The 26,871-nt window shown below is 37.2% G+C and overlaps 1 long non-coding RNA gene across 6 annotated transcripts in view; it reads right to left on the bottom strand.

Moving 5' to 3' along the window:
- The window catches only part of LOC141507713 (uncharacterized), a 181,556-nt gene that overhangs the window by 70,537 nt on the left and 84,148 nt on the right, over positions 1–26,871 (bottom strand). For 5 of the 6 annotated variants that reach the window (XR_012474252.1, XR_012474251.1, XR_012474254.1 and 2 more), the window contains exons 3-6: positions 22,878–22,921; positions 22,095–22,231; positions 20,982–21,082; positions 19,262–19,393 (exon numbers count right to left, since the gene is read on the bottom strand). This is a non-coding gene — a long non-coding RNA (uncharacterized LOC141507713). Of the gene's footprint in view, positions 1–19,261; positions 19,394–20,981; positions 21,138–22,094; positions 22,232–22,877; positions 22,922–26,871 lie in introns of all 6 variants that reach the window. The other variant, XR_012474256.1, reaches the window with a different exon arrangement.

The following is a 26,871-nucleotide window of genomic DNA, read 5'->3' as shown; positions in this document are numbered from 1 at the left end:
TCTTTGGATTTTCTGTCTTTCTTTTGCTTCTTTCAGAGCAATTGTCATTTTCATAGTTTCAATGGTTACTAATGTGGATGACTTCCTTGGATGACAGAATGATAGTGCCCTGGGTCAGAAGTTGGAAAGATCTGAATTAAAACATGGCCTTAGACATTTACTAGCTGTGTGTCCCATGATAAGTCACTTAACTTCTGTCTGAATCAATTTTCTCAACTATAAAATGAGGCTAATTATAGCATCTACCTTTCAGGGTTGCTGTGAGATTCAAATGAGATATGTGCAAAGTACTTAGCATGACATTCAGTACATAAATTGGCACTATAGAAATATTATTACTATTATTATTGATGATGTGCTGATAAAAATTTTTCAGCCTTGACCTGTCTCCTAAACTATGGTCCACACTTCCAACAACCTATTGGATGCTATTCCTGTGAATGTTCAATCATCATTAATTGAATCGAAATTGAACTATGTCCAGGGTACATTCCATCCCTGAAGGAAAAGGAATGGGGAAGAGACTGATCTATAGATATGTAGAGTTGAAGGGTTAAGAAATTGTGTTATTCATAGGATATAATAGAAATATTATATAAGAACTTAATGCTTCACATAGAGAAGAGTTTGAAGTCCAAGATAATGAATTTTAAATAGAGCTATGATTCAGTATTGTCTATTTATAAATCTTCTGGGGTTTCAACATGAAGCACACATTTGAGCCAACAGACAGCAATGACTTTTTAAGATTAGTAATAGTCTATCATGGCAGGATGAATTTATGGATTTACAGAGTCCTCAGATAATCTGGATCTTGTGCAAGCATGATGAAAGTCCCCTGAAATTTTTCTTCAAATAAATTAGTGCTTAGTTAGCTGTGTTTCTTAAATGAAGTGACTCAGCCATTGTTAGCTTGTTGTTAGAAAATACCCAAGGGCCCTAGTCCACATTTTGTAGTAATACACTGTAGAATTTCTGCTGAAAGAACAAAGCTGTTGGGGGGGGGGGTGTAGGAAATCACTAGTTTCTATTTTTGTTTGGCACGTTGGTTAACTTAAGTATGCTTCTGAGTATAATATGTTTATTACAGGCTTTTCTCAGGTCAGGTCTCCATTGCCAAATGAGTGAAGAAAACACAATATTTATACTTAAAAAAAAAATTGGAGCATAGGTTAGAATTTTGGAGAACATAGTAGATTGTTAGGCTATAAGTTAGAGGCAAGCTTTTATGAAATGGAAAACAGGCTAGAGAGAGCTACTAAAAGTAGTGTCACCAAAATCCTAGAAAGAGGTGGGTGACTTTCTTCAGTTACTGGCATTAGACCCAATGATTATGAAATAAATATATAGCTTCGGAGGGGAAACCAGATCTAAGCCTGGACAATTTTACAAAGTTAAAAACTGGACAACAGAGAACCAGGGGGCACAGTGGCTAAGTGCTGGGTCTGCAATCAGGAAGACTCCCCTTCCCCAATCTATGAGCTGTGTTCCCCGGCGCCAGGCGCTTAATTCCATTTGCCTCAGATTCTTCATTTGTAAATGGAACTGGGGAAGGATATGCCAAACCCTTCCAGGATCTTTGCCAAAACTACCCCAAATCCGGCAGCTAGGTGGCGTAGTGGATAAAGTACCGGCCTTGGAGTCAGGAGTACCTGGGTTCAAATACGGTCTCAGACACTTAATAATTACCTAGCTGTGTGGCCTTGGGCAAGCCACTTAACCTCATTTGCCTTGCAAAAACCTAAAAAACAAACAAACAAAAAAAACTACCCCAAATGGAGACTCTAAGAATCAGAAACACCAATAATAACAATAAAGAAACCAACTGGAGGACTCTAGGCCACAGGCTGGGGGTGATGGGAGGGGCGAAAGGGGGGCATGTGTGCGCCATGACCCGGGCCGGCCTGAGCACCTCCACGGCCTGCTCTGCCCTGCCGGGCCGTGGTGACCACGAAGCCGCCGATGGTCACTGGCGTCACCTGCTCCAGGTGGTTGCTTGGGCCTGGTGGGCACCAGGGTCCAGCTGGGGGCAAGGAAGGTGCACCCTGCAGTGCAGGCCCGAAGACCTGCGTGGGGGGCAGCATGGGGGCAGCGCCAATGGATGGTAGTGGGATTGGCCTCTGAATACAAAATGAAATAAAAAAAAAGTAAAATGGAAATCGCTGCTTGGGGTTTGTTTTTAGTCATATCTCCGTTGACCGAATCCCGGCTTTGGGGAATAGCCAATGGGGCCAAGTTTCCGAGATCTTGAAACGGGCGCTGAATTCAGGACTATAAATTGAAGCTGAGAATTAAGAGCTTAATTTCCTACCCCCCCACCCCCACCCCACCAGGAGCTACTCGAGCTCCGCAGCTGGATCCAGAAACTCATTACCCAAGAATTCTTTAGCATTCATCTGTCCAAGAGGGGCCAAGATGGCCCAAGCGATCCTGCTCCTGCCTACCTCCTCATGGTGGGCTCAAGGACTGAGGTGAGAGGAGCAGGCCCCGAAGCAGTGCCAAGAGAGAAGCTTTTCTACTCTGCGACCAAAGTCTTTTCAGGTGCTCATGTCTCTCTGATATGTTGGAAACCTTTAAATCCCTAAGTCTGTGTGTTCTCAAGACTACAGCAGCCTGAATCAACCAAATTATCCTAGGCCTCAATCAACCAATCAGTGAGAGCAACTATAACTATCAAAAAGATGCAAAGTCTTCATACTCAAATCATTAGAATAGTCTTTAACCATTTTCAGTATGATGGAAAGAATTGATTGTAGATTATTTTTGAAGGGAACCAAAATTCCCTTCTTATTTAACCTTGGGTAACTGCATTATCTTAATTTCCTCAGTTGTAAAAGGGTATATTAGGGTTGGTGGAGGCAGAGGTTGGGCTAAATGACTTCTTAAGGTCCTTTTCTAGCTCTAAATCAATTTTCCTAATTAAACATGGAAACTAGTTTCTATTTTATATATTCTACAAAGTTTTACAAATTAATTGTGATAAATATCTTTTGAGAATTTTTTTTAATAACAAGTGACCAGTGTTATCTGGAGTAAACTCTTCTCAATAAACAATTTACAGAAATTAAAGACTAAAGAAGAGGAAGGAAGATTTCAGTAAATGTAGTCTGAAACTCCTTATCTTATAGATGAAGACTCAGATAAGGTGACTTCTCTAAGGTCAGGTAGCAAGTTAACAGTAGTTTAGACTTTAAAACTGAAAGAAATTTTAGATAACATTTAGGCAAAATCATGCATTTTGTAGGTGAGGGAGCAGAGACAGTGGTGCAGGTAGAAAGTGGCAGAACTAGGATTTGAACTAATGTCCTTGTCCATGCTGCTCTTCATTATGTCAAACTGCTTTTCTGACCCCTAAATATTGCTGTAAACACACATTCTTACATGAAGTCTTTGAAGCCAGGAAACTAGTCAATTCTCAAATCAGACACAAAGAATATTAAATTTAGTAAAAGTTGCACATAATGAGATTATCTTTAAAGAACTGAGTGGTACAGTCCATGGAGATCTAGACTTGGAGGCAGGAAGAGCTAAATTCAGTCTACCTCAGATTCTGGACATGTCCCTAATACCTGTCTCCAGGGAAGCTGTGAGGATTAAATGAGATAATATATGTAAAGTGTTTTGAAAATCTTAAAGCGGTATATAAATGCTATTATTGTTTGTCAAGGAAATTGGCTATTGATCATCAGTGTAACATCAATATAATAGAGAAGCTGGAAGGAATCAATCTTTGGCTATAGTATGGCTCATTAAGATTGAGCAAAGAGTGTGGAGATTAGGACATCTGTTAAGAGTGTGTACATAGGGTGGCTAGGTGGCTCAGTGGATAGAGTACTGGCCCTGGAGTCCGGAGTACCTGAGTTCAAATCTGGCCTCAGACACTTAATTACCTAGCTGTGTAGCCTTGGGAAAGCCACTTAACCCCATTTGCCTTGCAAAAATAAACCAAAAAAATGTGTGTACATAGTCATGGCTAATGCTATCAGCATTTCCTACCTCCATAGCTCTGGTCAGCAGGAATGGATAGCAGAATGGTATGGGTGACAGAGGGAAAAATCATTTGGTCAATGAATGTTAATCATAAAGTATCTATGATATACCTTGACCTATGCTAAATACTACTCAAGAATTATTCATACCATCTTACTGGTTTTAAACTGAAATGATTATTAGCCAATTAATATGGGGGGAGGAACCAGGTTTTTTTTTTCTTTCTGTTCTCATTCAGTCCTTGTGAAGTCATTCTCCTCAATCTTGGGCAGGACCTCATCCAACAGAGAGAGCTTAGTTCTGATCAAAGGGTAAAGACCACCTTATCCAACTATAATTCTTACCCTACCATTGTTCATTGTTCAGTGACCTTGATGGAGGCAGAATTATCTAAAAGTAGTGACAAAAATGTTCCTACAGACCTAGAAGCCTACCTGTCATAATATTCATTCTCTCATTACTTGTTAACTGATCAGAATTGATTTCTACCTACTCCTCCAAGGGTATTTAAACATCAGATGTTCTCCAAGGGGTTATCTTTGATTTAGGAGAGGGTCACTGACCTCAATCTATTGATTGCTTGCTAGCCATAATTAATAAATTAAATTATTAATAAATTAATAAATAAATAAATTAACTACTCAGAACCTTTGTCTTGGGAGTTTTTTCTTTTTTCTCTCAGAACTCATGATTCCATGAGTCCAAAGAATCTGAATAACTGTGATGTATGAAGGGCATAGTGGTATGTGCCTAAAATTCCAGCTGTGGTTGAAGCTGAGATTGGTGAATTACTTGATCTGGGGGGTTCTGAACTACAATAGGACTAGAGTAAATGGGTTTCTGTACTAAGATGGGCAACCATGTGTGGGTGCAGGTAAAAAGGGTAACCAGACTGCATTTGGAATAGCTAATTGGTTTTGTTCAGAAAAATGGAACTGGGGCGGCTAGGTGGCACAGTGGATAAAGCACCGGCCCTGAAGTCAGGAGTACCTGGGTTCAAATCCAGTCTCAAACACTTAATAATTACCTAGTTGTGTGGCCTTGGGCAAGCCACTTAACCCCATTTGCCTTGCAAAAACCTAAAAAAAATGGAACTTCTTAAAGCTTTCATGCCAATCACTGTTAGCATCTGCCTATGAGTGACAGCTACTTCCTGCCTGGGTGAGATAGGGAGACTCAATCTTTAAAGAAAAGGGGGGGAAAACCCCCTGCTAGTCAAGAGAAATTAGACTAATTTCAAAGGGTAGTACTAGTAGTAATAAGTGACATTTAGTGGTAAAAGGTATCTTTCCTAATAAGTTAACTGCTCCCAAATGGATTTTGGATTTCTGGTCAAGCAAAGGCTGAAGGGCAGTAAATGCTCTGGAGATAATTCTTGCTCCGGGATAGTTTGGAGTAGGTGATCTCTGAGACCCCCAATCAACTGGTTCTTCCCAGCCCTATGACTATCAAATCCTACCCGAGATTCAGGTTTGCTGTTTTCAGTGGGTGGAAGTTCTCCCCCTTGATATCACTCAATATATTTTCATTCCTTTTTGTCTTAGCAATACTCCTCCACAATTTCTCCTTATGGTCTTTTGTCCAGGAGTTAACTCATATACATTTTTTTGTGGTAAGAATTCTTTGGCATCAACTCTCCTATCTCTGCCACTGGCTGCTGTGTTTTCCTGATGTTCCATTCCAGTAATCCCACAAAATTCATCCTAATTTGGAATAAAGAATTAGCAATTTGCAGCATGAGTTTTCTGTATGTGTCTTGCACTGTTCTGTTGACCATCAGCCCCAAATTGAAGTGATCCTCAATAGCATTTTGGCCTAGCCTAATTTCATTGTCTTTGGGTTGAAAAGCTCCTCTTACAGCTATGACAGTATTAATTGCTTAATTTATCCTTTAGCTCTTACAGAAGTCTCTTTGTTTTGATCTGGTTTGCTTTTTTTTGTAACCCTGTTCCATCTCATTCCCTCCTGACACTTCCAACCCTTTCACAATACTCCTGGTCAAAATAACTTCCTTAGAGAATTGATGGCCCTACCACAAAGGTCTCTGTGTGACTAAGTCACTCTAGCTCTCTGTGCCTCAGTTTCTTCATCCTAAACTCACATTCCTTTCAGCTTCAGGGTCCTAGAATCACATCCCCCATTCTTATAATTAAACTTCACTATAGTTTTCCTTTTTCTTTTTGACTGCTAATGAGTACAGTACTTTCTCCAAAGTGGTCAGGGATAGGCAGGAGAAGGGGACTTTGGGAAGTTTTGGTAAGCACAAATAGACAAAATTATAATGGAATTTCAGGTATCCTTATGAACTAGCAGTGATGTAGAAAACATTGCCCTCCCTCCCTCCCACCCACTGGCAGGCCTTGTTCCAGTTCAACCCACATAGCAGGAGTCCAAGGAAGACCAGGCTCAAAGGCTTATTGAGTGCATTCAAATAAAGATGAGTAGGAGTATTGGACTGATGGAAATTGGATGTCCCAGGAGCCTTACAACAAACAGAATTTTCCTAAATGTTCTCCATGCCTCTTGTCTTTACTCTCCATGATGCATCCGTAATACAGTTACCAAAATCATCTTCCTGGGCACAGGTCTGACCACATTACTGTTTTACTCCAAAATCTTTAGTAACTCCCTATTGCCTCTAGAATAAAATCCAAACTCCTCAATCTGATATTTAAAACCCACCACAATCTATCTTCAGATTACCAGATTTTGCATTCTTTATATACCACCCATTTCAGTGGAACAGCTAAAATGAACTACTTAGTTGATTTCCTGATTCATTCTTTTATCTCCCATATGCATGGACACAAGCCATCCTCAGTACCTGGAATGCATTCTGTCTTCATTTCTCTTTCACAGAATCATTATCTGAATGTCAGTTCAGGTACAGCCCCATCCATGAAGCCTTTTGTTATTTTTTCTCAATTAATGTGTTCACCATTCTCAAATTACATTTTATTTCCTTATCCATGGACATATTGTAACCACCCAGTAGAATATATATTCCTGGATGTCAGGAAAAGTTTTGTTTTGGTCTTTTTATCCAGATACCTACCAAGGTACCTTACATGGGTCATACATAAATGTTGAATAGAATTAATAATACTAGAGGATAGAGAATGGACCTAGACCTGTGATTTCATTGGTTAGAGGGGAGGCCCAGGTGAGGAAACTCATTTTTTTTAGCACTCTGCAATTGATAGCCTTAAAGAGGTTAAGTGACTTTCTTAGGGTCATAGAGCTGTCAAGAATTAGGATTATAACAATAGTTAATGTTTATAAGGTTTGCCATTCACTTTATATGTAATCTAGTTTTATCCTCATCACAACTCTGGTGCCATTATCCCCATGATAGAGATGAGGAAACTGAGGCTGATAAAGATTCATGATTTACCCAGAATCATACAGCAATCTGAGGCAAAACTGAAACATAGGTATTCTTGATTTCAAATTCTAGGATCCAAATCCAAATGTGGCTCTGTCTGCCACATATTCTAGCTGCCTCTGCCTTCAAGGAACTACCAGAATTAATCCAGTCTCAAAACTCCCTTCCTTTCCTTCCTTCCTTCCCTCCTTCCTTCCTTCCCTCCTTCCTTCCCTCCTTCCTTCCCTCTTTCCCTCCTTCCTTCCTTCCCTCCTTCCCTCCTTCCCTCCCTCCTTCCCTCCCTCCCTCCCTCCTTCGTTCCTTCCTTCCTTCCTTCCTTCTTTCCTTCCTGAAATAGACTCCCCCCCCACCCTCCCCACCCCCATCTAGTCATGAAGCTGGCTGGATTCTTAGATCTATGACAAAACACAAAGTTCAATTCACTTGAAGGTTTACACCATGGTGGACCTCAGTATCGTGTCATAGGGCTGTTTCAACAACAAGAGTCACAGTAGTGAAAGGAGTAAGGGTCAAAATCTCAGCACCTTGAGGAAATTTCATTTGTTACTGTGAATTTTCAACCAAAACCACAGTCTTCATATGGGGGGGGGGGGGCTACCCTGGCTGTCAATTAACCACACATTACAAAGATCCCTCTATAAAAATCTGATGGAGCAGCAAAATAAACAAAAGATTAATATCCAACATTTACATTCCAGCAATACATCATTAATGATCATTATAGAGGACTTGCTTAGTTCAAATGAGGTTCCAGAAGACTGGAAGCATTTCAGGGCTGCACCAGGATTTATAATAGCCACCCTGGGGAACAGCAGGCCCATCAACTTGACATCTCTAATATGCAAGGTAATGGAAATAAGTAGAGGTGAAACCAAGACCAGCAGACATTGAATTCAAACTGAACTATATGTGATTGTTAAGAAGTTAGCCTGTTTGTTAGAACATTGCATTGAGTTCAACAAGTAACATTTTTACCTTATCATTCTCACCTCATCCTGACCAGAATAGCTTAAGTGTTGGGAATATCAATGGTTGCAAATGGGAGCACCAGTTTTTACCGTAATTTCAAAGAACTGATTCAGGTCTCTTGGTCTAGAAGTTAGCAAACTTTAGTTCGTCTGAGCTTTGCTTTGTAAAGGTGGATAAAATATTTAGCTTCTCTATATTTCAGCTTCTGCAGCTACAAAATGTAGATGATTTGATCTACTTTATCCTGTTTCATAAGGCAATGTATCAAACTCAAATAGAAATGGGCCACTAATCCATACATAAAGAACCCTCTAAGCTGCATATTGCCTTACTTTTAAAATGTAATATTACCTAATGTTTCATTGTATTTTTTAATACGTTTTATTAAATATTTCCCAATTATGTGTTAATCTGGTTTGGTAGTAATAGGAAATGTTGTGTGCCACATATAGCCTATGGCTAATGCATTTGATACTTCTATCATAGAGTGCTGGAGGACATAAATGGAAGTGTTCTGGAAAACATAAACCACTTTGTAATACACATGTGACAGCATTGAGTAGATAGATCACTAGATTTAATGTAAGGAAGAGACCCGGGATCACCAGATAATAATTCTAAATTTAGAAGGGACTAAGCTTAACCTGTGTTCAAATATTGCTATAGCCACAACTATCTTTGTGATCCAGAGCAAGTCTCTTAATGTCTATGTGCCTCAGTTTCCTCATATATAAAATAATGATGTTGACTCTAGTTTCTAAGGTTCCTTCTAGCTCCAAGTCTATGATTTTGTATTCTATATAAAGCATTAGACTGCATTAATAATCTTGACCAGAGTATTGGATATAGAGCTAGGAAGACCTGACTCTAAATCCCATCTCTGACATTAACTTTGTGAATATTGGCAAGGCAAGTCCCTTAATTTCTCCTGGTCTGTTCCCCCATCTGTAAAATGGGGAAAAATAACACTTGCAGTCCCTACTTCATGGGGTGGCTGTAAGACTCACATGAGATGATTTATGTAAAGAACTTTTCAAACATTAATGCATTATAAAATTTTCAGTTATAATTATTACAAGTTATTAATGATGACATGTGATCAATGGTTATAAATAATTTGAATGTGATGAAAGCATCTAGATTATATCCCCATTTAATAGTACCTATTCTTTTTGGAAAAATATTTTTTGCTCTAACTAATCCAAGGAAATACTTTGAATTGGTCTTGGACATAAGCACACAGAATTTACTAACCAGCCCTTTCCATCAATTTTTCTTGTTTTATTATTATTATTAGTTTGCCTTGTACCATAGAGATAGTAAAATGAATGAAATGAATAGCCCTTCCTATTTACATGAATAAATGGGTCAGTAGCTCCACAGTGGCTAGTGATTTGCAAAGTTGTCTTGAGTATTCATAATATTTTTCTTTAAATTCATAATTTCATTAGTGTAAAGAAATCTAAGTGAGGAAAAATCTTTAAGTAGCTAAAAACTGAAGCTTCTTTGCAACTCATAGTCTTAGAGAAAGACCTGGGGCACTGATACTATAAATGATTTCTCTAGGAACATTTAATTGGTCTTTTTGACAGAGTGCATCTAATCGAAACCTTTCCTATTCCAAATGAGGAAACAGAGATTTTAAAAAATTGTTTATCAGAGACAGGACTTGAACCCAAGTCTTTCTGATTCTGAGGCTGACAAATCTCTCCTTCATCATCATCATCATCATCATCATCATCATCATCATCATCATCATAAATATTTATAATAGTGTGAGAAAGTAGAAAAGGGCAGTTTAAAAGAAAGAACACTAGACTAAGAAGTCTTAGACTAGGATTCTAGCTGGTTGCTATGTAACCTTGGGCAAGATAATCAAGTTCTCTGAGATGTTTTATTTGTCTTTAAAAAGGGAGTACCATTCACAATAATAACACTTAGTTCACATAGTTATTGCACAGATCAAATGAGATGTGTAAAGAATCATGTACATATGAATTAATTTCAAAACTCAATTCATTGGAGAAGCAAAAAAAAAAAAAAACATTATCTTGTCTCAATGTCCAACAAGATGCAACTGAAGTTAGAGATATCACTGGTCGTTCTTATGTAGCACTAACAAGCCCATTGAGAAACAGTTTTAGCATAGGTGCCCTTGAAGTTCTGACTGTAGTCATGGCCTCTTCCAGGCAAAAGGCAACTAGAGGCTTCTAGTTGGTCCTTTATGTCTCCCTGCTCTTTCATGATAGGGTGATACCTCAAAGAGGATTGTCCACTTAGCAGTAAGAGTGAATATCTACTCAGTAGACTTTTCAGAGAGAGCTAAGTCCCACTTTCTCTTTTTCTCCCTCCACTCTTCTTTCCATATTCTTCCTTTTATTCCTGCTTCTCCCTATCTTTCTGACTTCCTGTTAGTCTGTCTCTGCCTGTATATGTCTCTGTCTGCTTCTTTTTCTAATTGTCTATCTTTTGGGGTCTCTATATGTGTCTATCTTTCTGGCTCTGTCATTTTCCTCTTCCTCTTTTCTGAAAAAGTGACTCAGGAGCTTGCCCTCCTGGACCTATAAGAAAATCCAAGAAAAAATGTGCTCCTTAGAGGAGATATAAAGGAGTGATGAAATGGACAAAGAATGTAATCATGTCCATTGGTAGAAGAGATTACTGGCATAAACCAATGTTTGAGGGTATTGTGCAATTTTGGGTGTCATGATCCTATTTTAACTTCCCTTTCATGATTCATGAAAATGAAAATTTCATTGTGGATTAGCTTAAACACCAGAAAGTGGGCAAAGAAAAAAGATTTTCTTTCCTCTGCCATCCATCCACACCTTCCCCCTAATACTCACAACAAGCTGTTCTTTGGGAAGGGGCATAATTCTTAACCTGTGGTCCCCAAACTTGATTTTTAAAGTATATTTTTACATTTCATTGGAGTTGATTTCCTAATAAAAAATATCCTAAGAAAGGGTCCATAGGCTTCATCAGATGGTTGCCAGAGGAGACCATGGCACACAAAAAGTTGACTATAGAATGAGAGTTAGAAAATTATCACTATAAATGAAAATTAGAAAAAAAGATTCAGAATGTGATTAGTTTCTCTTTGGATATTCCTACAAAAATACCAAAATCCTTTATTAATGTGTATTATAGACTTTTAATACTCCCTGTGTTATTTCCATCTCCAATTCCTTACCATTGTTTTCTAGTCTTATAGATGAAGAAATCACAAAATAATAAAATCACCAGGGAGAGATAGTCAATTCAGGTCATAGGGAAGGGAAGTAAGAAACGGAATCTTACAAGAGGTCAGAGTGTGGAGCTTTGAAGATTCCTGGCCTCAAGAATGACGTGTTTAGGGAGAGGAGGAAACAGAATGGGCAACGCAGACTAAGGGGAGCCTTCTGTTTCATCTCTGGGTTTCCCATCCATGATGCTTAGTGCACACACCCCTCCTCTTCCTGTCACAGCCTCAGTGCTTCCCCAAGGAACCTGAGGGTTAGAACAGGATGTATATAACTCCCAGAGGGAATCTGAAACTACAGCAAAACAAACAAACGAAAAAAGGGACTTCCCTTCACGTGCTTTGCACCAAAAGAGAATTCATGCTAAAAGAAAGGAAGAGTTCTCTAAAAATGGTGTTTCCTTGGCTTCTTAGATGGGGCTAATTAATAAATTCTCAGGGGAAGAAAAGGATAATCCTGGAAATTTAGAATTTATAGGTCATAAGGTAGTGAAAATTTTCAATGGGAAGAACTTTTGGGGGAAAAAAAGAGAAAATATTCAATATACTTTCCAGTCACAAAGGTGGATATAGAACATGCAATTGTTTTCCAAGTTCTTTTAATTCAGTTCAATCAGCAACTTCTTAAGGCCTAACTTTGTACGAGGTTCCTGAGCATTTTAAAAGTCAGAGAAAATCTTGGGAGTTCTATGGAATCTTCACTATGATCTTTAAACCATGGGAAGAAGACAGGGTAAATACCAGCTCCCCATTCTTAGCAAGCAACTGAGAATCTAGCTCTTGAATCTCCAGCTCCCTTCAAGGGTCAGCTGAAGGACCATTCAAGAGATTTTTCCCTGTTTCCACCTAGGAATTATTTTATATTTATTTTTTATTTCCTTAATCTATGATGTTATCCATCCTGCCTACCATAGAATATAAGGGACTTGGAGTTAAGGATAATTGTTTTTAATCTTTATTCCTAATATCTAGCATAACAGACACTTTAAAAATGTTGGTTGAGGACAAATGAATTTCACTGCACTAAGGAGAAGATGAATGAGTCTTTGAGATCTCAAGGAATAAGAACTGTCACAGGGAAGTCAGCCCCAGCTATAAATGCTTCTTTTTCTTTCAAATTTCACATTCCACTTTGTTTAGCCCCCTTCTCTGTACTTAAACTACTATAACATTATGATAATTAATCTGAGTACATATCATATATCATACATAGTTGGATGCGAAACTCCTTGAGGTCAGAGACTGTGCCTTGTCTTTGAATAAAAGGAACCATGGTGAGTGAAAAGAGTAGAGTGAGGAATGACCCAGATTTATATCCTAGATCAGATATTTTTTAACTGCATGACCACAGACCAATCATTTAACTGCCCAAATTTTCTCATCTCTAAAATGGGTGTAAAAATAGTGCCTATGTCACAAGGGTGATGCAAGGAGGACACTTTGTAAACCTTACAATACACTATAAATTTGGGTCAGTACTGTACTGGAATGTTTACTGACTTGAATCTAACATCTATGCATATTACATTTCCTTTATCTGTTTCTTTATCTGGATCAGATGACCTTTAAAGTAGGTGTCTTTGTAACTATAAATGCAGCAAATTTTAACCACAATGAAAGGGAAGGAAGGAAGGAAAGAAGGAAGGAAGGAAGGAAGGAAAGAGAAAATGAAGGAGGGAGCAGAGGAAAGGAGGAAGGAAGGAGGAAAAAAAGAAGACTTTATCAAGTATTAAGGACTAACTATGTACCAAACACTGTGCTAAAAGCACTGCAAATATATCATTTAATCCTCAAAACAACTCTGAAATGTATTATTATTATTATTATTATTATGCTCATTTTGCATCTGAAGAAACTGAATTAGAGGTTAAATGACTTGCCCAAGGTTACATAGCTAGTAAATATCTGAGATCAAATTTGAATTCAAGTTTTCCTGACTCCAGGGCTGACACCCCTTCTACTCTAAGTCAGGCTCTAGGCTTAAGTCTCATTTTTGAAACATGCTGACTGGTGATCCTGGGCAAGTTGAGATTATTTTTCTGAACCTTCAGGAAATCAACACCATCAGGTGTAACCAATTACTGACATGCATTGGTTTCCCTTCTAAAAAAAAGACAAAAACTGATATTTATACACACATATATGCACATACATACCTCTATACATGCATATATACATTTAGTTGAGAGATATGAGATATATACTCATATATGACTTGTGTGATTCACACATATTCATATATATATATCTCCATAATAACCCTGAAAGAATTTCAAAATTACTGTCCCCATTTTTTAGATAATGAAACTTGGGTGCAGGAAGATGAGTTTCACAGTCTATGGGAAGTCCTGTCTCCAGACTTAGTCTAGTAGGATGAACCCTTTTCCTGCACCCCAGTATTCAAGGGGCCCCAACCTGGAACTGGGATGTGGCAGCCAAGGTTAGAATGACTGCTGTGTTTTCATGGAAGTGTGGAGGCAAGACACGTAGCCAAGTGACCAGATTAGGGTGTTGTGGAGTTGTGGGGAGGGGGAGACTTAGATTGTATAAAATATATAAAAGCAGGACTCTTTGATGGCTTGAGGAACTGACACGTGGAAAATGTAATGCATTATTGACAAATACGTATGCTGGCTGCAAAAATAATTAACACAGGCAGAAAAGAAATAGGAATGAAATGGAGCATAAAGACTTTGAAAGATTGGGAAGTGTCCGCTGAAATTGCCAAGCTCGTGTCAGAGACATAATTAAAAATTTCCAATAGAACAGGTGAATAGGCACTCAGGAGAATGTGATGTAAACCCAGGCAAGGTAGATCATTGTGGAATTCTGCACTGAGGCACTAATCAGTGTTTTATGTTCAACTTTGCAGTGCACACGCTAGCAGATGGGGAAAGCTCTTAAAAGAAGATAGCTCCGCGGAATGCTACCTCCTTTACATATTCATAATAACCATCCCTGAAATCGCCTGCTCCAAGGAAGCATTGTAGGACCGAGCCCTCTGAACAGAAACATAAATATGTGCAAAAAGTACCATAATGGGGTCTGTAAAACTGCATCCCCCAGGAGAGGTCATGGGTTGGGTATGAAAATGTTGATACTCCCCATTAGAAAGGGGTTTGAAGTTGATATACTAAACCATACGGCCATTGTTGGTTGCAGAGTCTACAGGCTGATCAAGTGTTCCATGATAGGAAGTTAAAAGCACCAGGAAACACTTCTTCAGACCAGATATTGCACGAGCGCCTGGGCACATACTGACACATATGCATATTCTTATGGGAAGCAGTATTGCTGCAATAACAGAAACAATTAGGTGGTGGATTGTGGGTACATTAAAAGAGAACAATCCTTCATGATCAGAATGACTTTTTTGCTCATTCAACATCAACAAAAAGACTCTTATTTTTTATTTGTTGGCAAAGCCAAATTAGAAAAAATATATATCTTTACGACCATAAGAGACAAATGAGTGATACCAAATATCACTAAAAATGCTATTAATCTACAGTGATATAAAATTACCATCTCAGCACAAAGAAAGCCTATATAATCTGAATTTCTCCTGCATCGTAAAAACGAATGAGAAGCGAAATTGAGAGTAAGTATGCTTTTGAGATGCTGTTAAGAGTTACATGCATTGTTAGCAAATGGGGTCAGAGTCATTGGAGATTTACCTTGGGAAACAAATTTATAGGGATTGAAAAGCATTTCCAATTGGGAACATATCATCACCTTTCATATTTGATGGTGTCACTGCTGATGGTAATCCCCCTTCTTTATACTGTTTCTATATGACCTTGGCTTTAAAATCTTTGGTTTTAAAAATCCCCCCTCCTTCACTATTTGTCTCTCTCACTTCTATTTCATTTCTGGGTTTTTTTTCAGGGATTAGTGTTTCAGACTCTGGTAGCATCTCTAAAATATGAATTATAAAATTAGAACTAGTTTTAAATGATTAGTGTTTTGTTCCAAAATGAAAAAAAAAAATGTGAGGGACACTGAAGTACTTTCAGTCCTTTTGCATTTAGAAACAATTAAGAACTCAGCACCTAGTTATCAAGAATAATTAGTTCAAATAGAAAGTTTCCTTCACTTGCTACCCATATTCCAGGTCAATACTTCAATAACTGAGGAAACAATATTTTCTAAAATGTGCCTAGCACTATGCACCAAATTTTTAATGTGTCTACATTCCTTCATAGGAAACAGCATATAAATATAGAAGTCTATGCTAAGTAAATAAATGCTTGTTTTGAGAGAGATAGCACTAAAAAAAAAAAAAAAAAAAAAAAAAAAAAGGAAGTGATTGAGTTGAGCCTTCAAGGAAATAAAGGATTCTAAGAGGTACAGGTAAGGTGAGAGTGTTCTATACTGCCCATCCCTGTATTCTATTTGCTTCAGACACAAAATTTACTAATTATTAATCTAAGTAGAATAGACCAGTAGATCAAGTAATCGTTTCTACTCATATAGGGTCTGTCCCAGGCCAATCTTTGATCAGATGAGGTGGATGAGAAATCATCACTCTAGACTATTCTGCCATTTTCTGGAAATGAGATCATCAGAAGAAAGAACCAGCTAATCCCAGGCCTCCAAGGGTTGCATGTGGGAGTTTACTGTTCTGGAGGGTAGAAAATAAAGGAAGCACAAGGCTCAAACCAGGTAGCATCAGCTCATGTCAAAAGGTATAGGACAACAAGATGAAGGGATGAAGGTGTTCTAGATACAGGGGAAAGCAGAAGAAATTGGAATAGTAAGGCAGACTTGATTCTCTCTTGCCTCTATTAAAATATACATATTTTAAGAATTCTAAAGATCAAACTTCTGAAGGGGAAAATTGAGTTAGAGAATACTGTGAAAAACCTGTCCCATTTCATAACCAAAAAGAGCTGGTCAAAATCTAAAGATGTCCTAAAGTTTGATGCTGGCCTATGAGAAAAAAACAAACCAAAAAAAAAAAAAAAAAAAAAACATCCCAAAACATGAAGCTATAATGTCTTGCTTTTAGCTACTCTTTTTCTTTCCAAAGAACATTTGTATCAATAATCTGAATTCATTTTCACAACATTGCTAAGAAATACATAGAGGCAAGTGTTCTGGAATCCCATCATAAAAAGAGATAATAAAGTTGGAGGGAGCCTTAGGGGGCAGAGAACCAAACAGGTAGCTCTCCAATGCCATCAGATGAATAGTCACTTATTCTACTTAATTCGTGAAACTGGACAAGAATTGAACCTCACAGTTCTAATTCTCTAATTTTTTTTGTCTTGGAATGTGCCTCTCCATGTCACCAGCACATTTTTCTAGCTGTCCCTCTCTTTGCATAATACCTCATCAATGAATTGTGAGGATTTGCTGAAATCTAGGCAGTCCTCTAAAAAGGTCCAGTCTTTTTTTCCTTTTTATTATGAATATAATGATCATCAGAAAACATAAACATTTCAGTATAGAAAGAATTTTAAAAAGGATTGTGTATAAAACAAAAATTTCTATTATCTAAAGTTTTAAAAAAATCTTAAATTTAGAAAGGTAGCAAAAAAATCACTGTTTGCTTGTTTGTTGTCCCTTCTGAATCTCTTAAATATGTGTATTTTTTCTTTTTTTAAATTTTCTTTTTAATTTATTGCATAAAACAAGCATTTCTATAATATAGTACACTAAAAAGAAGATTGTATATGAAATTTCAAATCTACCAAGCACAACTTGCTATTCCTTTCAAATATGTGTATTTTTAAAAATAGATTTTTTAAAAAGGCAAAACATTAGTAAAACATTTTAAAAATACATATATTTTAAATGTTTTATTAATGTTTTTCCTTTTTAAAAAATATCTATGATTATCAACTTACCCTACTCCCCAAGTAGAAATCTTCCCAAATAACAAACAGATACTGTTAATTTAAACAAATTAGCACATTGGGCACATCCGAAAATTTATGTCTTGTTCTTTTTGTTTACTTTTTCATTCCTAGAGACTAAGTCCCAGATCTCTTATCTGTATCACATGCCACCTAACTAGTATGGCATTAGACAATAATGCTTCTTCTAGACAGAATTCGGTGTCCAATCTTTGTAAAAATGCAAAGTTAGCATTTCTCACAGAAGGTATTTAGAGGAAAAATGGTGGAGTTTTTGCTTCTTTGACCAGACATCTGCAAGCTGCAGGTACTTCTGTTTACAGGGGCGCCTGTGAATCATTATGAACATGCATCTAGTTACTCTGGCAATCTGCAGCACCCAAGATGTTTGTGTCAGATCAGATAGCACCTAGTTGGTCATTTTGATTTCCTTTCTTCCCTTTGAAAATATTTGCTTTAAAGTTTTCAAGTTTACTGATGTTTGGACATCAACTTTTCCAGACCTACTTTCAAATAATCTTGATTGTAGCACCTGGAATATAGATCTATTACAAAGCTTAAGTTTTCTAGGTCTGTGTGAGGGGGAAGGGATGTCAAGAGGGAAACTTCTTCATCCTTAGGATCTGGGTTGAGAATAATTTGGTAGTTGGCATTGAAAATAGCTGAGATATTAATGTGCTCTTGACTATACAATCATACTACTCTGCAAAGAGGTACACATTTTCCAAAGAAGGACAAGGCAGCTAGGTCTTGATCACTACAAATAAAGAAAATTTAAAGTGGTCCGCATATTTAAATTCTGTATTCAAAGCTATAATTATATACACATCAATTATTTCCAGCCCAATGGAAATATGCAGTGGGAATAAATCAAATAATAGAGTTTTCAGAATGTGAAAGGAATTAGTTGTGCATTAGTCTTTTAACTGATTGATATCACAGTGAATAAAAATGAGTATCAGTAGGGTCATTTTTCAATGATCAGGCACTATGATGCAGTGGAAAGAACCTTACATTCAAAAGGTCATGTCCCAGTTTGAACTCTTACTGTTGTGTTACTGGAGAAGTGTTTGAATTTCTTCTGGCCTCAGTTACCTAGTGTGTAAAATAAGTCATAATAATAGTATATACAACACCCAAATACATAGGGTTGTTACAAAGTTTTATATGTGTGTGTTTGTGTATGTGTGTATGTATATATGTATGTATGTATGTAATTAAGTGGGAGGGAAAGCAGGCATAGGCTTCCTTCAGTGACCAAATCTTTTTGTTCAAAGTTTGGAAGAACAAGTGAAGAGTTTGTCATATATATGTAGCAAGATTCCTTGTGTGGCAAGGACTGTCCTCTACATGTGACATGGATGTATCTTTGTGTGGCATCAAAGAGAAGCAGAATAGGCTTCCCTATAACCTCTTTCCCTACTCCCTTCTCCAAGGGGGACTTTAATCATAAAGGGAAGCAGGAGGTTAGGACTGAAAGTCATTCTGTTCTCCTCAAAGGGAGGCATACTGGGCTAGAATTGTAAATATCTGCTCCCTTAAATATTGTTTATATGTAGGTCATGAGTTAACTTTAATCACCATCTCATTATTGAGAAGTAATACCAGAAGCTGTATATCTGAGACTTGACCTGTTTCCCTTCAAATACCAATACCACAATGAATACACATAGACAGCACTCAGCCAAGAACACTCATTTATCCAAATTGGTAACAAAATGGAAATCAGAGAAATATATAGGAGACTATATAGTAGACAATACATAATTAAGGGAACAAGTAACTCAGCTCAACCAAGAAAGTTCTAGATCTTACCTGGTGTGTCAAGCTAGGAATAGGAGACTGCCAGCTCCTCTCATGACAGCTTCTTCCCAGACTTTTCCTTCAACAGCTTGAAGTGGGATTGGTATCTTCCATCTTCATTCTTGAAGCTGGAGAAGAGAGAAGCTGGAAGAGAAATTGGCTTGATAAAAACTGAAGAATTCACTTCTCTCCTGCACTTGATAATTCCTCACTTTGAAACATGTATGGGGGATTGATTCTCACAAATGAGAGAATCCCCTACCAATAAGCTTTGGGACTTGGATAATACATATTACTTGGGGAAAAATATCTTTGTGCCATCTATCAGTCCAACTTTTCGTTAGTAAGTTGCTTTTTAATTCACAAGATTGGTAATATTAATTGGAAAAACCCACATCTGTCACAAGAAAGAGTATACTTATCTCCATGATATTTAATTCTAGCTAAAATAAAAAATAGCAAATTATTTCATTTTGTTAGGATACAAAATCCTATGGCATTGGAGGCATTCAAAGTCACTGGCTGACTCCTATAATGTGTTCTTTTTCAGTGTGACAAACTGTCAAAATAATGCACCATAGAAACTACTAAAAACAGAAGAGCAATGATACAGTGAGCCTGCTTAAATTTATCTTGGAACATGAAAGAACCTCATTTATTAGCCACTTGAAGGGACAATTTAGCTGCAGTATCTATGCATTTTCTCAGGGGCTCTGCCCTAGTGTTGAATGACATGATAGAAATCTACAGCGATGTCACACTGAAGGTACCTATATATGTAAATATTTTCTCCCCTTGCCATGTTATAAACTCTTTGAGGTTGGGGATCATTTGATTTTGTCTTTGTATACCCCATAGCTAGTGCAGTGCCTAGAAATTAATAGGTACTTAATACATGCTTGTTGTTTGATTGAATACCAATACAGAGATTTCTCCCCTTTTTCTATTTTCTGAAGGGAAAGGGGGGAAAGTGGTATTTACATTTTGCATGTCATCCAACAATATGTGGAAATTTCATTGAGCATAATTAATGGATAATGATAGTGCCATGTCCAAAATTTAGACTAAAGGCCAAATCTAGGTCATTATGAAGATCATGCATATTAAAATGCATGAAGAAAGGGAGGGCTATGTAGTGGCTCAGAGGGCTTTCCTTTGTACCACAGAAAAGTTGGGTTAAAGTTCTCCTGGGACTGCATATCAGCTGTGTGGCCATGGACTAACCTTTTATTCTCTTAGGTCCCTAGATAATTCCCTAAGACAAAAAAGTATAGAGACGTTAATGATCTGTACATGTGGAGGGCATTTTCACACTAGAAGTTTCCAACCTTGATGAAATCACAGGTTCAAATATAGCAACAAAATCAAATTAATATTAAAATGTGAAATTCTTCAGAGTTTCAATATTGCTGTTAATAACCCAAAAGTGGAAATTCCTCCCTATTCCTGTAACTCAGTCCCATTGCCTATTTAAGAGTGGTAAAGCTTTATCTGGCTTTTATTTATTATAATAACATAAATTATACTATTTATTTCCTGAACTTTTCTAATGTAGTGCTTCTGTTTTTATTTTTCTAAGATGGATTCATATTATTTTTACAAAATTGCAGTTTATATTAAAAACTTCTCATCTCATTTTTTTTATTTCCCTTGCAATGTTTGCTGAATTGACAGCTCTGACAATTATACTCTAAGTCACTACAACACTAATACTAATCAGTATTAATCTTACCTTAGTTCTGTCTGGAGCATTATTATGGATACTTCTGAAATGAGCAGGGCTTTCTCTCCCAACATAGTATCCTTGACATTATAGATGTGTCCATGAGGGTCCTTATGGCAAGCAAGTATGGATCAGTCTTATCAGCTGCATAAGCTATAGTCCTTTCTTGATCACTCAACAGTAATAAACATAAACAAATGAATGAATGAAAAAATAAATAGATCAATAATTTGTCAAGTGCCTGACACATTTAGGATACTACCATGGGTCATACAAAGATATAGGCCATTCAGATCCTGGTCCTCTAAAAGGTTGCAGTTTAATTGGAAAAATAAGATGCCTTCTATTCCTGGATTATTTCACCCCATGAGCAAGGCAGAGAAAGAGTTAGAAAACATGCCTAATATTTGGGTTCCCAGTGTGTTTGTATTTACAGATTTAATTGACAGATGTCAAAATTAAAATTTGTGCCTACCTAATGGGAGAATAAATGTGGAAGAGGATTAGGGAAGATAATATTGTTACCCCCTACATATCAGAAAGAATTAATAATTTTCTAACTTACTCTTAAGAAGTTGTTTATTCTTGAGATTTTGACTCATGAGGGAAATATCACCATTCCTATCATAAGTACCATTGTTACTATTTTTACTGTTACAAAATTATTACAGAATCTCGAGTTGAAAATTTCAGTTAAGATCCTTCAGTATCCAAGTCTGATGAAACTTCTACTGTACCCTAAATAAAATACCCTGTCCTTTTCTTAAGTTTTCTCCTCTGTAAAAGTAGACTTGGGAAGTGGATCAGATGGCTTCTGAACTCTCTTTGATTTTAGAGTTACAGCCTCTAATCTTTCTCAATGAATAATACTACCTGTATGGATTTTTGGAGCCCAAGGATGTGCCTCTGTTTTTTACCACCTCCCTCTTCATTTACTGTCCCCAAAGGACTTATTTTCTCTCTTGTTTCCATCATCTGTTTTAGAACTTGAGTTTCCATTTCCAGGAAAGAGAAATGAAAACTTCTAACCCAAGGCACTTCTTATTTCTCCCAACTCAATAGACACTTTTCCTACTTCTCTCTTCCTGTCCCACCCCCACCACCCTTGAAATACTCGCTTACCTTTAATGATAGAACAGAATTTCCTCATTACCTTGTTGGAAAGAGGAAGTAGAGGCTTCCCCAAAGCCAGCAAATGCTATGAAGCCTTCAAGATATTTAACCAATAGCCATTGATCCTTCTTTGTGATCTCAGGTAACTACAAGAAAATCTTTTCTCTTAGGGAAAATGCCATTGTTTTGCAGTCACACATTTAATTCTTCAATGTCAATATTTGCAGGAAAGCAAGCACAGCATGCTATTATTGCCTTTGGAGTTGTTTATTAATCCCTTTCTGTAGTTTCCTTCCTATTGGCTTCCTTTCTATTTTCAGTTCCTCATTAGAGTGGTAATGGGGTGTGTGTGTGTGTGTGTGTGTGTGTGTGTGTGTGTGTGTGTGTGTGTGTGTGTGTGTGTAGCATCAGATTGCACCACAGTCTGGTGAAAAAGTAGATCTTTATTCTGGAAGTAATCATGCAGCCTCCATTCCTGTCTTCCTCCACAAGTTGTCAGGTTGACAACCCTGTTTTCTGGTGAGAGACTGAACAAAGTTGACTGTATATGAAGAAGTTGCTGTTCCCAATTGTTGAAACTAGCTATTCAGTCTGAAGATTCCAGAAAAGTTTGTGAACTCCACAGAACACCAAGTGGGAAGTGAATGTCACAGGATCTTTGATACACAGCAACCCAGTGAATTTAGATGCTATTTAATATCCATTTTGCATGCAAAGAAAGGAAGCACAGAGGAAGGTGAAATCTAAAGACTAAGGGAGCCATTGACTAATGACAAGTCTACAGTCACTTACCAAATCTTCATCTCCCCAGACTCTTTCTCCAGTGAATTCTGTGCCTGGTTCACAGGAAAAAAATGGTAGAATTCCTGTTTTTTCTATTTTTACAACTTGTATACTTTGGAAATTTATTGTTTTTCAAATGCTGGACAGAAGGAAGCACTCAGCTCCCCAGGTTTGGACTTCTAGAGTTATAACTGCTAATATTACCTCTAAACTCCTCCTTAACCACTGCTCTGAACCCATTTCCCTCTCTAAATTTCCTTTAGACCAACTGGAACTAGTGTCATAATAACACAATGTAGTGGTTGGAAAAAAGGACAATTTATTTATGATAGAAATATGGAGTAAATAACCCGGAAAATACAATGTGGCAGCAAATATTCTCATCAATTTTCAAATGTAATGGCCAACAAGGCTTTTGTCCTTAGAGCATACTAAAGACTGCCTGAGTCAAATGCTTCCCTGCCTTGTCTCCCATTACATAAACAATATCCCATCCCTAAGGGACAAGAGATGTTGAATTGCTATATCCCTGACCTATGTTGCTGCTATTAGGCCAGTACTCGATATGCCCATGTTGTTGTAAGTTCTTCATTTTCAAAGAGGACCACTGACATCATGGGGTGATATCTTGACTGGCACATGAATTTAATTTAAGTGAGGCAGAGTTGCAAAAATTTGTTAGCTTCATTCTCTCAGAATCATCAAAGTCCAATGGGAAGACAAAAATCAGTGGGTTGGCTGAGTCAAACTCAATAACCATTTAGTCAGCAGATGACCACTGAAGACACTGAATCTCCATTCTTGAGTCTCTCACCCTTGTTGAGAGAAAAAAAGAGCATGCTGTATATAATAAATACCTGAAAGAACAGTTAACTTGGATTGGAGAGTGAAGGAAGGGAAGTAATATTGAATAAACCTGAATAAGTAAATAAGAATCAAATTATGGAAGATCCCAAATGGTAGACTAAGGATCTTACATTTTACTCTAGAGAAAATGTGGAGGCATTGAAGAGTTTTCAGAAGTAGGATGATATAGTCAATTCTGTGTTCTAAGAATGTTAATTTTAAAGATGGGTTCAGGATGTATTAGAGAGAAAAAAATTGGAAACAAGGACAATTAAGGGGATATTAGAGTCCAGGTAAGAGGGGAAGCTACTTGAATCAGAGTAAGGACTGTGTGAGACAAGAGAAGGGGATTGAGATATGTTAGGCAAAGATAGCACTAGATTAACAAAGCACTATTTCTATAGACAATCTAATGACTGAAAAGTAGTTTAGAGGCAAGACTTGACAATTGGTTGGATAAATAATTCGGGGTAGGATGCAGGGTAAAGGAGAGTTAAAGAGTCATAGGAGGATTACAAGATTTTAAATTCAGGTATAACTTGAAGGATGGCATTAGTTTCAACAGAAATAGGGCAATTTAGAGAAGGTGTGGAGGAGAATATAATGAGTCCTGTTTTGGTTTGGGCTCTTGAATTTGCAGAGTTCCCTCTAGGACATGCTGATGCTGGTGAAGATGTCAGGAAGGCAACTGATGGTGTAGCCCTGAAGTTCACTGTCTTCCAGAAAAGACACAATCCATAGGGAACCCTTCATTTTTGTGATCTTGATTCTTGTATCTTGTTTCTTCTTCCACTTTCAGCTTTGTGTCCCAAGTCTTTTAACAGACTTCCTAGATTATGTCATGAACAGAGATGTATCATGAGGAAAATAAGTTTCAGAAGAAGCAAAAGAATCACATGCTATTCCCTAAACAGTTTTCAATGCTCTTTTCAAAGAGCTCCAAATAGCCTTTAAACTCCAATTAGTGACCTTGTTCAGTACTATTTTACATTCTCAGTTTTGTTTTGCAAAATAACACCAACAAAAGGATTATTATCTCCATTTTACAGATGTGTCTTAGAGAATTTAAATGACTTGCCTAGGTCTCACAGCTAATAAGTATTATACCTGAAATTGGAACCTGGATTGCTTTCCTCCAGGCTCAGTGTCCTTATCACTATACTCAACTGCCAAGAAATTACTTTGAAAAACTTGAGAACCATTTAGCTGAATACTGAGCTTTAAAGGTGAACCCAAGACTCAAGGTCATTAAGGGAAAGAAGCTCATGATAAATGACAGCCTCCTTTAATTTAGGTAAAGTTCTTTCACTGGGCAAGGAATCAAAAAAAAAACCTTAGCAATTGTTTAAGAACCCCTAAAGGTCATTTTGTCTGGTTTCTCATTATGGAGGCCTTCTAATAGGTTTCTATGTAGCAACAGGACCTAAAGTACCAATCAATGGACCAGTCATTCAGTTTTCCCCATGTGTTTGCCACATAGAGTCACATAGAGTGAAAGAATGCTTCACAATCTGTCTGTTTCTAATTCTTCTGTGCTGGCCTATCTGTTAATGTCCCAAGTGGGCTTATTTTACAGCAGTGTGATCATCTGTGTATTATTAACTAACCACAAATTAAAGTCATTACTTGGTGCTTAATTTTATATAACATTTCTTTGTAGTGAGTACAAAAGAAATTTGTTTTTACAGGAATTTGGTAAATAAGATGTGCCATGATTAATTAGGGAATATAATGGGTATGTTGATTTGAAATTAAATTTGGCACAATCATTTCCCTGAAAAAAACTCAAAACTTAAATTGACATTTGGGGGATGAGTGAATTGATGCTGAAGCCCTTTGATTCCTCAAGAAAATCTATTTTGATAGTCCCCATGTCATGAATCAGATCTGTTGGACTTCACTCCCAGAAGAGTAGATTTGCTGTGTTGGTAGAAACCATATGTATCATCTCTATCAATGGGGGACCCAACGTAAAAATATACAGAAAAATTATGTATAGAGGAAAATATAGCATTGAAAGATTACAGATAAATTACATTTGAGTCCTCTCCAAAATCGAAGCAGACCTAATGATAAAAACCCACAGATACAACTTGTCAAGATACAGGTACCTTAATGACAATTTTACAAAAGGAAAGAAAGAGAAACTCAGCATATGTTGTCTTGCCTTGAGAATCAGGGAATGTAATGAAGACTTCCTACTGAGTTGACTGAAATGGGTCATTATTATGGCATGGTAAGGTTTAACCTAACAGCCTTAATCTAACAGTTATAGAATGGCATTCAAAAACATTAGAATTATTGAAGGAATTGAGAAGATTTACATAACTTTTAAGACTAGTGAATAAGATAAAAATGATTCTTCTTGTTGTTTTCACCTGCATTCTCAAAGAGGACCAACGACATCAAGAGTGCAATGTCTTAAGTTATGTGTGAATTGGATTTTAGAGAGGCAGTCTCACTCTTTTCTCCAGAAACAGGGAAGTCCAGTGGCAATATCATACAAATGATATTGGTACCTGATTTCAATTCTTCAGTCCAGTCACTGTAGCCTTGGTTCCCTTTAATATTTCCAGACAACTATCATCACCAAACTGCTACTTTAGATGCTCAGCCTTAGAATTCTCTCCTAGCTGAACTGGAAAAACCTCAAATCACATTCACATTTTGATCTATCATTAGTCAAATTCAAAATCCATCAAGTTAAGATTACATGATTAGGTATATTGAGTGAGGATGTCAAATTCAGTAGTACAGGTGGCCTTTGGTTTTGATATTTGTAATGTGTAACCAATACATTTTAAACTATTACACTGTTTTATTGCTTGATCAAATTCCATGTTGATTTGAACATATAGTTTTGAATCATTGAAAGAATCATTGTTTTGGGTAGGGAAAGCTTGTTGCTATCCACACACACTCTTCCTTCTTACTGTGAAATCATAATCAAATATTCTCTGCCATTGCTCCTAGAAAGTGTAGAACAATCTAGCTCCCTATGACTCTATTTTCTATACCTAGAACTTTCTAAACAACCCCTGTCACTGGCTACCACTATCATTACATGTTGTTTTTCCCAACTGTATATGTTTCTTGAGGAAAGGAATTTAATTTGCATATATTTAAATCAAAGCATTTATGAAGGTCTTGCACTTTA

The sequence above is a fragment of the Macrotis lagotis genome, chromosome 1 (genome assembly GCF_037893015.1).
Source record: "Macrotis lagotis isolate mMagLag1 chromosome 1, bilby.v1.9.chrom.fasta, whole genome shotgun sequence".
In the NCBI taxonomy this organism is placed as follows: domain Eukaryota; kingdom Metazoa; phylum Chordata; class Mammalia; order Peramelemorphia; family Peramelidae; genus Macrotis; species Macrotis lagotis.
Note: the sequence above shows the minus strand (reverse complement) of the source record. Positions and strands in the feature narration are given on the sequence as shown.